The following is a 5,302-nucleotide window of genomic DNA, read 5'->3' as shown; positions in this document are numbered from 1 at the left end:
CTTTGTTCTCTTGATTATTATTTTTTAAAAGTTGTACATCCAGGCATAGGATGGTATGAGGTGGAATAGAATAGAATAGAAATTAGAAAGAATAGAATAGAATAGAATAGAATAGAATAGAATAGAATAGAATAGAATAGAATAGAATAGAATAGAATAGAATAGAATTTTTTATTGGCCAAGTGTGATTGGATACACAAGGAATTTGTCTTGGTGCATATGCTCTCAGTGTACATAAAAGAAAAGATACCTTCGTCAAGAATCATAAGGTACAACACTTAACGATAGTCATAGGGTACAAATAAGCAATCAGGAAACAATATCAATATAAATCATAAGGACGCAAGCAACAAAGTTACAGTCATACAGTCATAAGTGGGAGGAGGTGGGTGATGGGAACGATGAGAAGATTAATAGTAGTGCAGCCTTAGTAAATAGTTTGACAGTGTTGAGGGAATTATTTGTTTAGCAGAGTGATGGCGTTCAGGAAAAAACTGTTCTTCTGTCTAGTTATTCTAGTATGCAGTGCTCTATAGCGTCCTTTTGAGGATAGGAGTTGAAACAGTTTATGTCCAGGATGCGAGGATGCTATAAATATATTTTCACAGCCCTCTTTTTGACTTGTGCAGTATACAGGTCCTCAATGGAAAGCAGATTGGTAGCCATTGTTTTTTCTGCAGTTCTAATGATCCTCTGAAGTCTGTGTCTGTCTTGTTGGGTTACAGAACCAAACCAGACAGTTATAGAGGTGCAGATGACAGACTCGATAATTCTGGCATAATCTTTTGTAAATTAAAAGCTATTTCATCACATGCAGGGTGTTTTCCTGCATTACCATATGTGAAAAAGGCAAAACAATATAGTCCATGACGTCTCAAAAGAGAAATTCATTGCAAAAAGCAAGTCAACAGAAATCCCCTAAAATGCCATTAAGTTTTAAATTTAGTCCTTGGAATCCAGCCCAGGAGTTGCGTCATTTATGACCTTGATAAATGCCAAATACTCTAAGACTTTGTTTATGCTTTCATACGATAATCCCTCTGGAAATTTTCTTTGAGAGGCCTGAATGAAGACTAGCTTCTGTTTCTTTTTTAGCACACCCAGATCTTAAACTTCCCCACTTTTTGTTCAATTTTTATACTTTATTCAATATATATTTCACACTGTTGTCATAGATTTTGCTTTGCTTATTTACATCGATAATATCAACTTGGAGCCATGGTAGCACAGTGGTTAGAATACAGTATTGCAGGCTGACTTTGCTTGCTGCCAGCAGTTCAATCCTGACCAGCTCAAGCTTGACTCAGGCTTCCTTCCTTCCGAGGTCAGTAAAATGAGGACCCAGATTATTGGGGGCAAGATGCTGACTAAACCGATGGCTTTAAAGCAGTGTGAAGCGGTATACAAGTCTTAAGTGCTGTTGCTATTGAAATATTTTAATGTAGTCTACCCTGTATAACTTGGTCAAAGAGCAGTGACGTGATTCTAATGAAGAATACTGTTTGAAGGAACTGCTTGCAATTTATTAAGTCTCCTTCTGACCTCTGCAAATTCAATCAAGAACAAACGGTGCATCTCAGATAAGCCAAATGTTGCGTGGCTCTGTATAAAAGACTACAGGAAAACCCAATAGAGTGTCCTCAAAAGACGTACCATTTTATGTGGAGTGTGTGTTTTTAAACTTTGGAGTCTCAACCAAAACTGGTGAAAAAGAAGATACCCACTTAACCTGCAGAAAACGCTGCATTTCTTCATTTAAAAGTCTTTAGCTAATTCTGCCTTGTATATTGTTAATATTTTTAATATGCAGCTGCAATCATTTCCTTCACTGCAATAACTCACTGAATTGGACTCTTTTTTTCAGCCTCCTTTTTCAGACTAAAACAGCTCTAAAAGTGAATAACTCATCAGAGGTTGTAGCAAATTAACATGGGAAGGGGGGGAAAAATCCAAAGGTTTGTAGAAAGAGAGCAGGCAGGCAAGACTATTAAGAGCACACATGAGCTTAAATCTAAAGCAGGCAATACCAATAAATACTCCTTTGAGATAAAATCCATGGAAGAGCTGATAACGGTAAACGCATTTTAAAATATTTCTTGCAAATTTGCAAAGCACAATCTGTGTGTGTGTGTGTGTGTGTGTGTGTGTATTCTGCCACTGCTGATTATACTATGTTTAAACAGCAAAGCACATAGGCTTTGGCTGATCTAAAAATAACACAAAATCCCTATTGCAAAACAGCTGTAAGGTTTTGACAATATCTTAAAATTTGCTCTCCACACTGACTCAACATTTTTATTTTTTATTTTTTTTGCTTAAACAAATTTGAACCTGGCAGATCATAACTACTTGGTAAGCCTTGGTTTAGCATAACACAGTTTAGCAAAACGTGTGAATCCAGCAGCTAAACGATGGATTTTTTTAAAAAAGCAGCTTCAAATGAAAATATACATAAGGAAGATTTAATCTAACGGCTCGCTCCAGAAGTCATGAGTTCTCTCATCACTGGAGGTTTTTAAGAAGAGGCTGTCCAGAATGGTGCGGGGTCTCCTGCTCGAGCAGGGAAGCAGACTAGAACAGGGGTCTCCAACCTTGGTCACTTTAAGACTTCAAAGCTTTGCTTTGCTGGGTGAGGAATTCTGGGAGTTGAAGTCCACAAGGGTTAAAGTGACCAAGGTTGGAGACCCTTGGACTAGAAGACCTCCAAGGCCCCTTCCAACTCTGTTATTCTGTTAAGCAATCCTCAAGCTCCAATTGGTTTCTCATTTAAGGCACATGACACATTTTGGCTGAGTGTGTTAGGCAAACATTGTTGACTTTGTATATAATATACAAATGGATGAAGACTATTGCTTAACACAGTGTAAGCCGACCTGAGTCTTCGGAGAAGGGCAGGATATAAATTCAAATTTAAAAAAAAAACATGCCCAGTGTGGCTGACAACATTAAATAAAGGCTGAGCGTCCCAATGTTACGCGAAGCAATGCTAAAGAGCTAGCAAGGGCATACGTGCTACCAACCTGTTCCCTGTCACATGAAGCTTAGATATCCCAGGTAGTAGTTTACCTGAGACCACTTATATTGTGCAAACCAAGAGTAGCTACATTTGTCTACCAGTACGAAACATGATTTGAAATTTTTATCAAACCCTGGTGTCAAATTTCCCGTTTGTGCACCAAAAAAACGGCATCTGCTATGGATTTGTGCACTCGGTGACTTCTCGAGTGGGATACCGGTTGCTAACCATGCACAGTGCAGTGTTCTCAAATGTCTTCAAATCAAGGCACTTTGTGAATATCTTTGCTTCAGTTCTTGGCACCCTGAAGTAGATGTGGGATGCTAGAACAATCTGTACCATGCAATTCCAGGGCTGAAGGATCAAGTGACTTCCCTATCATTGCAAGACAAGAAGGTCCAGCTAACCTGGCAGTGGTGAGGTGTAATGAAAGTTGTAGTTCAGCAACACCTGGAAATTCGCAAGTCCCTCCAATGATGGCACCAGAGATGGGTTTCAGCAGGTTCTGACCAGTTATGGAGAACCGGCAGCGGAAATTCGGAGTAGTTCGAAGAACCGGTAGTAAAAATTCTGACTGGCCCCGCCCCCATCTATTCTCTGCCTCCCAAGTCCCAGCTTAATGAGAGGAAATGGGGATTTTGCAGTAACCTTCCCCTGGATTGGGTAGGGAATGGAGATTTTATAGTATCCTTCCCCTACCACACCCACCAAACCATGCCACCAAGCCATGCCACGCCCACCAAGCCACACCCACAGAACCGGTAGTAGAAGAATTTGAAACCCACCACTGGATGGCACATACAACAATCAAGGCACCACCAAGTAAAACATGCGGTAAACAACAACCTAGTCAAAGAACCAACACGGACATTCCCACCAATGCTAACAGAGCAAGCCGACTGTATATAAACAGAGAACAAAACCCACTCCCTTCTAGCACTGATGATGTTACCTCATTTGGTAATGAAGCGTCTGCAAGAAAACCACCAAATTTAGAGAGCACCAAGGACCCCACAGTCCTCCTCCTCCTCCTCTTCCCCTTCCCCGCCATTCCCTTCCAGCATTTATGATGTTACCTAGTCGGGTCATGAAGTATTTGCAAGAAAACAACAAAGCTCAGAGAGCACAAAGGACCCCATATTATTCTCCTCCTCCTCCGATAAATGTTTGAGGTAACTAGGCACGTCTAGTTACCTAGATGTGGTAACTAGGGAATTAGGTAACTAGGGTAGTTGTGACCTTGAGTAGTTATCAAAAAAGGACAACAAAGAATGGTCTTTCTGCTCCAACTCAGTAAGCTCCAACTGCCCAAGGAGCTTCTGATCCAGTTCTACAGAGGAATTATTGAGTCTGTCATCTGCACCTCTAGAACTGTCTGGTTTGGTTCTGCGACCCAACAAGACAGACAGAGACTTCAGAGGATAATTAGAACTGCAGAAAAAACAATGGCTACCAACCTGCCGTCCATTGAGGACCTGTATACTGCACGAATCAAGAAGAGGGCTGTGAAAAGCCACTTATCTGAAATGCTATAGGTTTTCCTGCTTGAGCAGGGGGCGGGGATTTAGTGGAGGGGTTGTCTTTAGACATAATAGCATTCTTCCTGTCGGTCAAGATCAGGCCAATCCTGTATCTGGAGTGGCCGGAGAGCTGCCTCGAGATGGGACGGATGGCGATTGGAGCATGTGATTGACTGAGGAGTGAGGGATGGTTTGGGGGATTTTGATTTACTGAGGGTTTTCCCAGATGTGCCAGTTTACCTATTCTAGTAAATAGAACTTTGAAAAATGCTTGCTTCAGAGTTTTTACTTGGGGTTTTTTTCCGGAATGCTGACATATCATACCATATAAAATATATCAAATATCAAATAAAATATATCATATATCATAATATAAAAAATAAAAAACCAAGCTCACTGGCAGACTTAGCCAATCAAAGAATAAAGTTGATCAGCTTTAATCTTGGTTAGGTTCTTTTGAAATCTAGCAGGTTGAGGAACACTATCACACTGGGTCATTCCATAGGTGACCGCTAGCTTTGCTACCCATGATATCGTGAATGTTATCAAGGGGGTTATCAAGGGGAGCCTCCATATCCCATCTCTATTATCTTGGGAAGTAAGAGGCTCCTTGAGTTATGACATCAGCTGCCCCCCATGAGAACATAATGCTGTGATGTCAAGGGCCTGGGGCAGAGATATAAAGGTAAAAGAGAGGAGAGGGGAGCTGTGGAGAGTTGAGGACAGGAGATTGGAGGATAGTTGAGTTGAGCTGCGCTGAGGAGAG

At 40.9% G+C, this 5,302-nt stretch overlaps 1 protein-coding gene across 1 annotated transcript in view; it reads right to left on the bottom strand.

Annotated features, from left to right (window-relative positions):
• The window catches only part of LOC131184546 (protein FAM169B-like), a 286,013-nt gene that overhangs the window by 90,361 nt on the left and 190,350 nt on the right, over positions 1-5,302 (bottom strand). The gene's annotated exons all lie outside the window — the stretch shown is intronic.

The sequence above is a fragment of the Ahaetulla prasina genome, chromosome 13 (genome assembly GCF_028640845.1).
Source record: "Ahaetulla prasina isolate Xishuangbanna chromosome 13, ASM2864084v1, whole genome shotgun sequence".
Classification (NCBI taxonomy): domain Eukaryota; kingdom Metazoa; phylum Chordata; class Lepidosauria; order Squamata; family Colubridae; genus Ahaetulla; species Ahaetulla prasina.
Note: the sequence above shows the minus strand (reverse complement) of the source record. Positions and strands in the feature narration are given on the sequence as shown.